Here is an 11,675-nt window from a genome sequence, read left to right as displayed (position 1 = left end):
GTAACACCACTCAAACTCTGCTGTTGCTACCTGGATTTGGCCCACTGTGACGCAAGAGTCACAGTTCAGTAAATCTGCCCTCTAATCTGACAGATAGTAGAAATGTCTTAAAGCAACTGAGGGAACATTCCAGGAACAAGGAGGCAATCTAAGGTTTGTATTGTCTCTATGGCAGGGAGAAAAGTTTAGGATTTTGAAAACAAAATCTGTTATTTTGCTCTAGGCACCAGGATACCTTGAGTTATATCAGTCATTGTGGCCAGATAAGCATCATGTGCATTTTTTGGCATTGGTGTTGAAGAAAGTTTTGTCAGTAAAACAGATATAATCACCATTATAGTGGATCTAAAAGGAATATCACAAAACTTCTAAAAAAAATAAAGGTAATACATAAAAACATTAACAATGAGCCAGTATTCTGAGGTACATGTCCAATCTTTCATGATTGTTTCACACTCTCTTTGAGCCCCTTACTTGTTCTGACTTGTTCAAATGGAAGCGTGAATGCACGCACACACACTTGTTAAACAATGAAGCTTTGGGATCCATCAGAGAAACAGATTGTTTTCCAGTTTAAGCAGGCAGGATGTCCTTATTTGATCTTGCTGAGTCAGACAATGATGCACGCAACCATCATTTTATTGTTTCCATGATGAACCTTACCTTGGAGCAAAGTTACCCAATTTGAATGTGATCTAACAGCTTAAACAATTCAACTGTTTATCTTGTTCAGTGTCACAGTATGTCTGTGTACATTCTCATTCGGATTGTAGTGGTCAGAAGAGCTACAGTACAGCATACAGAAAAAGGCAAGTGGACCTCTTTAACTGGTTGTGAAAGATGTTTCACCCCTCAACCGAATAGCTTATTCAGTTCAAACTAACTAGTTGGGAGTTTCAGGCTAGGTCCAGTTAAATGGCAAAGTCAAGCTGTAACCACAGCTTGACTCAACTGTGCAGAGTGTCACAGAAACAAATTTCTCTTTGGGAATTAAGTACACATGATGCATGATGATCAGCAAGAGTTAGGGTAGGCTGGCTACTGACAGGGTAGGGCAGATTGTTTCCTATACAAGTCACCTGCAGCTTACATGCCCTGTTGGGTATTTATTAATACAACAAAGTATGGTCAGGAACAACAGCTTTTCAGTCATTTTATCTTTATTTTTTATTTCCTTTGTTCTGCTTCTACTTTGTTATACCTGAAAAGTATTTGGCTCATGTTAGACAAGAAAAGCTCTTGGTCAAGGTTAGGAAAATATCATGCAGAAAGCATTGGCAACATTTTCCACATTGCCACATTGCAACGCATCCTGTTACTGTTTCATTACTGGCTCGGAAGGGAAGAACTTCCCAAAATATTAATTTTAGGGTATCCTGCTTGTTTAAATCCACCACAGTATTGGAGCTTGTTTAAGCTTGCACATAGATATCTGTCTCTGTTGATCTCAGCCCACGCAGAGTGGAGAATTTAGAATATTTAAACAACACAGGTGGGCCTATGTACAGTTCTTCAAAAAATTTGACTGCTCATAGCCCCTGGAGATGATGGCAGGAGGAGGCCAATTGCTTATTGGCTGAAAGTTTGCTCAACCTGGGAAAGAGCCAACAACCACTGATTGAATCACTAAGATTACAAAGCTTCAAAAATGATAAAGAACAAAGACACATGGGTGAAAAGCACAAACATGAGCTGAAGTGGAACTGCTTTTTTTAAAGTAAGGGATGACAACAGCACCAACTCAAGCAAGGGCAGCTCACAGTTCAGATTGTTCCACATATTTCTGAGACTGCTCCTAGTGACAGCAAAACACTATAATATGCAGATGTGCATTTGTGAAGCCCCTGCGCAGAGTCATTAGAATGAGAATGAGTGACGAGTTTGTAGAAATGTGTTACTTTGACTTGATTTGCATAACCTTAACAGTAAGGAACTTTAGGAAGACAAAATATCCATCTTTTGAAAAGCTCCCAGAGTGGTATGAAACCATGTGGAAAACAGACCAAAACAGTAAGAGACTGAAGACCAGCTGGTGGAATTTGGGACTTTGAGACCACTTTTGTTGATGGTTGCATATTACTAGCTGTGTTTGCTGGTCATGAAACATTTATATTTCAAATTCTAACCACTGCTTCTATGTTGTGGAGCGATAACCTCCACTTTAGTCCATTACTATGGTATAGGGAATTTCTCAACAACCTTTTTGGTTGTTGCCATAGTAGCACTGCTCTCCCAAGGTCAAAGCTGCGACCCACAAAATGGTTCACTGGAGTCTGTTGCAGAGGTGCAAATGAAGTTCAGGATCCTTTCAGTGTGAGTGTGTTTGCAGTGTAAGAAGAAAAGTAGGAAAAGGGAGACAGATTTGGGACTCACACTGAAGGTACCATAGGGAGAGAGGACAAGAGGAAGGAGATGATGAGTGAGGATGAAGGGGGAGAAGTAGCACTGAGTGACAAGCAAAATGAGAGCAAAAAGGGGCAAGCGATCAGATTGTTGGATATATAAATGGATAGGAAATTGGTCGAAGTGAACTGGAGTCACTGAACAGATTAATGAAAAGCAGGTTATAGAAGGCAACATGAAAAACGAGGCCGGAAGAAAAAACGGTGCAACAAGGCAAGGGAGATTGGGGAGGACTTTAAATCATCTGGAAGGTGAGTGGAAAGCATAACAAATCCTAAGGATTAGTTCCACACATTTTTGGCACCCAAACTCACAGCAACACCCAAGGCTGGTGCATGGATAGCATTTACATTCACTGATTAGGTCTGACTCCTCCTGTCATGTTTCAGAACTTCTCTGGTCTGTTCTGGTTCTTGCATGTCCTCCTCTCTTCATCATGTTCCCTTAAGTAAAAGGGGATTAGCCTACAAAGCCTGCAATAAAGTACTTTTATGACAGAATGAGTTTCACAAGTCACATGCAAGATCAAAGAAAGTTATTTGAGAAACCTACCTTTCCCTTTGGGCACATTTGCACAATCAAACCTAATATGCCAGCAAGCACATCTGTCTCTGATAATGATATTAGGTTGGAAAACAACATCAGTGTTGCACTTCAACTATACTTACTATACAGCTATAATTTTATTATGTATTCAAAAGATACATTCATATCAACCTAACACGCTTTGAATGAAAAATGATGTTGGCCTTGGACTCATACTTGCGCATGGTGTAAGTCATTAAAGAGCTTGGGTGAACACATGCATGCGTTATGCAGATCACAGAAACTCAAGGCCATTTCGTAAAAGGTATGTTTGAATTATTAAAGACTTAAGAATTCATTTTGTTCACATTTGGAGGATTGGTATCAGATTTATTTATGTGACATATAGTATCACCTCTCAGAAACTAATGCACAGACAATTTACCAGTCATTCTCATCCACTGTATTGTTATCAACTGGTCTTGCTAACAAAATCAAATCTAGCCTTTAAAAAAAACCACAAACCACTGGTTTTCTGCCTTGTTGTACTGGAACACAAGCAGTTCAGATAGGATGCCATTCCGAGCTCAGACTTCCGAGCTAAGCGGAGCTCAACACGAAACAGTTGGCAGTTATATTTGAGAAGAGTTAGAAAGAGTTAAAAAGATCATCTGGCCCTTAACAGGTCTTTAAATTGGGTGAATAAAACCTTAGATGACAAATAACACAAGACATTTTACAGTGTCTCATTATTCATACAAAAAATAAACCAAAATGCAGAAGCATTGTGTAAAAAAAATAAGCACACCTGATGATTCAATAGCGTGTAGAACTACCATTAGCGGCAGTAATGATTTGATCTTTGTTGTATCTTTAGTTACTTTAGTTTGCAACGTTGCTTCGGTTCACTGTGGTTTGCAGGCACCTATTAATGCACAGCTCTCTTAAGGTCCCACCATAGCATTTCATTCAAATGGAAGTCTGGAATTTGACTGGACCAGTGAAACTCAGTGAAATTCATTATTGTTTTTTTTTTTTTTCAATAGGATCATTTTCCTGTTTATGACTAAATTTCAGCCAAACTGTAGCTGTCAAACAGATGACCTGACATTTGACTCTAGAAGTACCAATATTCTGACAACCCTTACAAACAAGCAATACGTGTTCGGTATTTTTCTAATTGTAATGTCATGAACTGTAACATATACCTAGTAACCTTGAGAGTGTGAGAGATAGCTCTTGGGTGTTTTTGCAGTTTCTCTAAGCACTGCAGGGTCTGACCTTAGGGTGAATTTGATGGGACATTTAAAGAGGTGGTCAATCTTGCTAATGATCAATTAATCAAGTTCATTTGATTAGCAGCACCAGGCTTCTTCATCCCCTCTCAATTCCCCTGAAAGCAGTGAGGATGTACTTAGTTTTTCACACACTAATGACACAGTGCTATATATATATCATGTATTGTTGTTCATCAGAGCTTATATTAACCTAACGTAAGTGCAAGATTTTATTCACATAACTGTGTTCAGTCATATGTAATGGGTAGTTCCCTTCTGGCAACAAATTATACCACACTGATTTTTAATGTGGAAAGGGAAAAAATCAAGAATGCGAAACAATCTTCAATCTCCTGCCATGTGTGTGTAAAGATTATGTGCTTGGTGCAGAATTTTTTTAATCTAGCTCATCTACTTTCGCCAGCTTTACATAATAGAATTTTGGACTTGGCGCCTACCTGGCTCAATTTGGTTTTATGGCTTTATTTCTAATATCCCCAACTAAATCTTCCTGGTACAAACAACAAATGCATTAGCACAATGCCAAGACTGAGGGGTTGGTTGAGAAGGACTGCAGCTGAATACAACAGCAGATTGTACTGGTTTTGTTGAACAATAAGACAATACCACACGAGCAATCTATTTATTTCTCATCTAACATCAAGGCTGTAGACACAATGTTAACTTTGTGGGGAGTCAAAATACAGCTGACACTTGTTATTAGGAGAGCTTCATGTGAAACCAGCCAAACATTCATTGTTACTTAAAGCTGCAGTCTGCAGGATTTGTTGTTGTCATACGTAAAGTCCTAATTTTTGGCATTTTAAGAGTTTACATGATCTATCAGAACGCTTGAAGTTGAAAACGGTGACCTCCGTAGTCGCAAAATGCAAGAAATGCTTATTTTTTAAACCGAAAAATAAAAAGTTATTCAACTTCCTGTCCCGCCCCATCAAAACACGAGAACTCGTGCACGTAGACGTGCACGCCAGATGCGCTTACACGACTCCTCATTCATCAACTCACCTGTCATTTGCGATCATGGAAGACACAGTAAGTAGACTAGCCCGTAATGAAGTTCAATAGTCTAGATAAATAAGCGTGGGGACGAGCCTACCTTGTATCGCGCGTGCACAATCGGTGATTGACAGGCAGCAGAGCCCAGCTCGTAACCTGATTGGTTACCTTTTACCGGTCCGGTCTGCAATTTTGTAAACAAACCTGCTGGCTTTGGCGGGACCTAGCGGGACATATAGGGGACCTAGAGAACTCATTTTTTTTGTATTGGGGTATTTAATGTACTACTTTCAGAATCCCCGGACAGTTCCAGGCATTATGCTTGAAAAAGAGTTGCAGACTGCAGCTTTAAGGAGTGCCTCAACAAAAAGGACTTGTTATAATAAACATGGCTCTCTTATGTTGGCAAGATCATATAAAGTCAAAGTGAAAAACTAAGGAATGGCAAAGAGGTCATGTGACACAAAACTCCATGCCAGAACATTAAAATCCATATTTGGAATTCCAAAGTGATTTTTGCTGAAAAGATCAAGAGACAGACCAGTGAGTGTGTGCAATATCAAATACTAATATGATTTATACAGTAATGCATAATTAGAAGGATATTTCAGGGGGATAGCATCAAGCCTTATTGCTCCCATTTATCATCCGATTATCCAAAACAGTGTAGGAGTTGGTTATATGAATCATTTAGATTAGAATATCAATGCAGTTTTTATGCAAGAACTTTCCATGCAGGAGTTTTCACGTGGCACTCTGGGACAAAGAGTTGTGAAGAGTTCTTGAGGGTAAATACCCACTGACAGACCCCCTAAAAGCATGTGTCAGACAAATCAATATACATTTGCATTTATGCCTCTTATAATGCTGGAATAGTACATACTTTGAGATAAGAGCTAAAAAATATTACAAACTGTCTTCTTTTTAGGTTTTACCTCCTTGCAAATCCTTTTCTCTCTATGTTGTGCATTACCTAATACTAATCATCCAATCAGCCTTCACCCTGCTTCTTGCCAAGAAGTCATTGGCCCTCATTTATCAAACTTGCGTAAGACGAAAAACGTGCGTAGGTCGTGTGTACGTTCTTTTTTTGCGCAAAGGTTGGCATTTATCAAATCCATCGTGAGCGCAGGAAAGATGAAATCGCCACGACAGGTCTGAGGCCGTGTGCGCACTTTTCCATTTTGACTTGCGGTGACTGCAATAGCATACATAAACAGCAGCGTCACTAGTGCGTGCCTCATGAGTCGCAACAAATCCCTTGGTTAAAATTACAGACTTATCACTTCAAAGAAGGCCCATGTTTTATTTGACTTCAACATAAATATAAACATAAACGCAAATTAAATAAATTAAACAAGTACAACTCCGTAATTGGAAGAGTGATGGCTCATTATTCAACCGCTCACCCTCACACCGAACAGGAGAGGCGCTTTAACACTGCGCACTGTGGAGAGGTTAGGGCACCTAAAGGGCAGGTGGATCTGTCTCTCGGCTGCGGGGGGAACCCTTCTATATACGCCCGAAAAGATATGCAATATTATTATTGCATGCGGGGTTCTCCATACATTGCCCAAATAAATGGAGTGCCATTTCCAGATGTACATCTAGAGGACCCCGTACCCAGAGATCCCTACCACCAGCCTGCACAGCCAAGAGCGCTCAGGAGGAGAGAGGAACTCATTCAGCGATTCTGACTTTTGGTAAGCATTCTGTTATTCAAGGAAAAAAGACGTAGCTCCGATCAGGCCAGCCACCCTCTCCTCCAAGGCACTCAAATCCAAACCTGGATCAGAGCCCCCCCCCCCCCCCGTTTGTGACATGCTGCGTCGGAGAGCTGCGACCTTTTTTGTGGCCAATTTCATATCGGACCACTTCTTCCTGATCTTATTGGAGAAAAAGTAAAACATCGTTCAATTTTAGATTTCATTTAATCTGGAGTTTATCACATTTTATTGACCATCACAGTAGGGGAAAATACATACCTCGTCCGGTCTGCGATTTACATCGCTAACGCTGTTGACAGCTTGACAGCGTTTCTTTGCCGCCTTTCGTCTATCCATGTCGCAAATTCTAGAGGTGCGGCCTCTCAACCCCCTTTTGTAGAAGGCGTGATTAGGATTATTACGATGGATTTCAGCCGCCGGATTTATCAACAGCCGCTCGGTCTTACGATGGGATTGGTGTGGTACGCATGTTCTGTAAATCTCACTTGAGCCTCTGCGTACGACGAGTTCTCCGCTCATATATACGATGCTTTCTACGACGGCTTGATAAATGAGGGCCACTGTGTTTCCTGTAGTTGAGCATTCCAACCTTTCCTTTTGTTTTTTAATCATGATTTTTGACTTTTGCCAATTCTTTGTTCTTTTTTTTGCCGCAGCTTCTGTAATTCTTGTTATGCTGCTATTTTTGGAGTTCTTTGATCATTTCTGCTTCGTGTTTTTGTATTCCATCCTTGTATTCTCTTATTGAATGAGATGGACTTCTTTGACTCTATGTTGAGTTCATTGAGCCGATTGATTGTTTATTAACTGAAAGTGTCAGCTTGATACTGATTCATATTTCTTTAATTCAACTTCCTCACGAACAATCTGTCCAAGAGCACATGTACAAATCCTGAGTATGACATGAAAACATGTGAATAAACCCGTCATCCTACTGAGTCATGCGGTTGCACTCAGTGGTGTCAGAGGGTCAGTACCTTTGAAAGATGTCATTGCTGTCTAGATTACCATAGCAACTGCCTGACAACAGTTGGATAACAGTCAGTGAAACCCTTTTTGTCCCGCAGAGCGCTTTAACAATGTTGTCAAAAATGGGCGTCATACTGTTCCTTTAGATTTGTTCATAGGAAGTAGATTGTGTTTAACTTTGCTTCCCTGCTCTTTCCTCCTTTTCTGCTGTATTTTAAAACTGATTTGTCATTGTTGAATCAGTTCTATAAAAAAATAAATCTATCCTTCTCCATAACATGCATTTTATTTAGAAAAAGATCATTCTGTCCTTTATGTTAAGTTTATAATAGTGCAGTTTTACTCTGTATGTTAGATCATTTGTGACATGGGGTGTCCACTCCTCACACTCCTGAACTGTGAGATGTTGGCATGGCTCGCTGCTTTGTCCATTAAACATAGAGCCCACAACTCAAAGAGTCCATTTAGAGTTTACATGTATGGAATATGGTGTACGTCATCTCAATTGGCTCTTTTGAAGTTTCTGTATTTTGTCTTTTGTGTCTTATTTTATATTTATCCCCCTCCCAAGATCCCTTTAAACAACAGCACAGAACTTCAGTTTTATTGCCTCCATCAGGTCATTGAAATGTGTTTATGCTCTACTCCTCATCTATGTGAAATCTTTACTGACAGAATGAAAGGATTTTGTCAGAGGAGATCGGAAAACTCCTGCAATGATGGACAAAGAATGTGTTTAGACACATAAGTTAGACTAAGAGCCGCTCAGTCTGTTGTCAGCTGCTGTTGCGATATATAGTAATGAGATTGGCTACCTGAGAGTCTGCTGTTGTAATGACCTGGAATCACTCAGTATGTTTTCATGAAAGCAGTCACTGGGATCATATAATAATTATTATTATATGTTTTAATCTAAGTAGATAAAATGCATGCGCATGTGTGTGTCAGTCTTTCTGATATGCGTCATGGCATATTTTGCACATGGGCTTGTGTAAGTGTGCTGCTGTCAACAGGCCTCCTCCCTCTTGAACAAAACATGCTAACGTCTTTTACCGATTTTCAGATGTCATGGCAACAGCATTGCAGTGAGCCCACACAGTAATCGTCAGTGATGAGATAAATATGCTTTACTGCGCTCAGAGATGACAACACAAAGCATGTCCTGTTCTAACACTGCATGCATAACCTATTCACCCAGTGATAATGAGCAGCTGCTTTCAGGAAGGGCGCAACCTCTAATACTGTCTTGATGTTACAACATAGCGTCAACAGGAAGTGGAGCAAAAGCTGAATCCTGTCTTTTTGGAGTGACGTAAATGTGTGAAGATGAAGGTGACACTAGTCACCAAAAGAGAACAAAGCCAGAGAAAGGGGGTGACTTAAAAGCTTCAGTGAATCATCCATGAATTTTTCAAAGAGTTAAACCTCCCACCTGTGACACAACAGAAATCTGTTTTCAAAGCTGTTCATTCATCATAGTGTTCACCTTACTGAGAGTGCATCAGAAGCCTGCTTTGGATGAATATTTGTAAAAGCAGCAAAATGGAACTCCAGAAATGTGCAGCAGCATAAAGAGTTTAAACATGATACACAGACAGATAAGCTTCCTAAGGCAACCTAAAGGTTAGCTCTTCACCTGTTCATGCCAACAACTTTTGTGCAAAACACATGCACACCCACAAAAAAACGAAAGGAATCACAAAATTGAAAAAACACACAACATAATGGAATGTCCAAACCAAAGAGGAAAACACATTTCACAAAACCCAATGAAATGGAAAACATAACAGCATGTCATAAGAGAACAAACAAATCATGACAAATCCGAAAACCCTTTCACAAAACACTGACATTTCAAATTTTATCTTATTGCGTTAATTTGTTTTCTTGTCATTTTTTCTGAAATCTATTTTCCAAAAATGTTGTTATCTGCTCTGTTGCTATAATGTTGCATTCTTTGTGTGTCTGATACTAATGCTCACCCTAAATCTAAACTTAACCCTTCAACCAAAAAATCTTTTTTAAGCCTGAGGTTTAGCATCTTAATATACACTAAGCTGTTGAACCTCATATCTATAGCTGGCTCCCAGCTTTTGGTTACCATGAATGTGGTTACTAAATAGATAAATAAAAGCCCACACACACAGTCTTTTTTCTGGGCCTCATGATACAAGGCATGTTATAAGACACTGCGAGGCTTCTTGTATAATCTGTAGTTCTGGTGCAGATGCAAGAGGGCAGAGGTCTTGTTTGTGTCAGATAACTTAATGTTGGTCAGTTCCAGCTGGTTCTAATCAATTTCATCAAAAGAATCCTAAACACAGCCTTCTCTGCTTAAACTAATTGAAACACAAATCTTGCCAAACCACTAAATACACACAACTAGTTGCTTGCCACAAGAAATTAGGGACTTTGTTTTAGAGGTTCTCTTTTCTCTCTTTTAGTTATAAAACATCAAAAAGAATTTTTTTTAAAAACGAAAAAACTTGTGGATTGTCCACAACCTTGAATCTGTGTTTTGAAACAAACCAACCAATAAATTATTGGATTTAGTTCTCACTTTAAAATTTATTAAAAAAATGAACTGATCATTATAATTTATGAGTTTTTGCTCACTGCAGAGATTGACTAAAAATGTATGCCGTCACATGAACATTTCTCAATTTGATTCTTTATTCTTGGGTTTGTTTTTGTGTTGTTTCACCCCTCTCAGTGCATTTTATGCTTTTAAGGAGGAACCTATGCAGACTAAATGCAATTTGAGCCTGGAGCTCCATCAATATTCAGCTGTGTGGGAAGTAGGCAGCAGTGAGCACTGTTATGAAATCGTGGCGGAGTGGGTTATGCAAACACACACGCACACACATGAAAAGGAAAACAGTGTATTGGAAGACGTGATGAACAGCACTGACGCATGTCTTTTCCTCTCAATGATTGCACAGTTGGGCTAAATGTTTTTGATCAAAACTAGAACAGTAATGGGTTGCCCATTATGTTTCCTTTTTTCTTTCAATCATCCTTGTGGTTTGTCATGTGTCTGTCTTTTTCGACATACGCACATGCTCAGTGATTTTTCAGTTTGAATAAATGTAACTGCATGTTGCTTTGCAAGTTGCCTGATAAGAGAGGTAATGCTAGTCTTACAGCACAAATTCAATCAGCCGTGGCAATTTGGAAGGGACTGGCTGGCCACAAGTGAGTCTTAGGCACTGCTTGACCTTGTCTCACACCGTGAAAGCAGGCTGAAATACTAAAGGTCATAAAGATGTCCAACATCTTTGTTTGCTGAAATTGTTTTACCACCATATTAAGGTAGCAGACATCACCAAAAATGCATCTGCCATTGTCACCTCAGAATGTGGAAGGCAATGAGGCATAAAAAGCCAGCAGGAAAGAAGATGGACTTGCGAGCTGTAATTTATTTATTTTATTTGTTCAACCTTAATGTAACCAGGTGAGGCAGCTGAGAACCAGTTCTCATTTGTAACGACGACCTGTAAACCTCTGTAATCATCCGATGACCTCGCCTCATACAAAAACATGACCACAAACGAGATGGCATAACCATCTTTATTGACATGGCATTGACGTCCACTCTTTGTTGAAAGCTCAATTCAAACCCTAACCCTGATTAACCATAACCCTACCTCTAACCCTAGCCAACACTCCACAAATGACATTTGTCTCATGAAGACTGAACTTCGGTCTCCATGAGGATCAGTCACTCCTTCAACATGCAGTATTCAATCCTGAAGGA

Source organism: Odontesthes bonariensis, chromosome 8 (assembly GCF_027942865.1).
Source record: "Odontesthes bonariensis isolate fOdoBon6 chromosome 8, fOdoBon6.hap1, whole genome shotgun sequence".
In the NCBI taxonomy this organism is placed as follows: domain Eukaryota; kingdom Metazoa; phylum Chordata; class Actinopteri; order Atheriniformes; family Atherinopsidae; genus Odontesthes; species Odontesthes bonariensis.
This window is presented reverse-complemented; position numbering follows the sequence as displayed.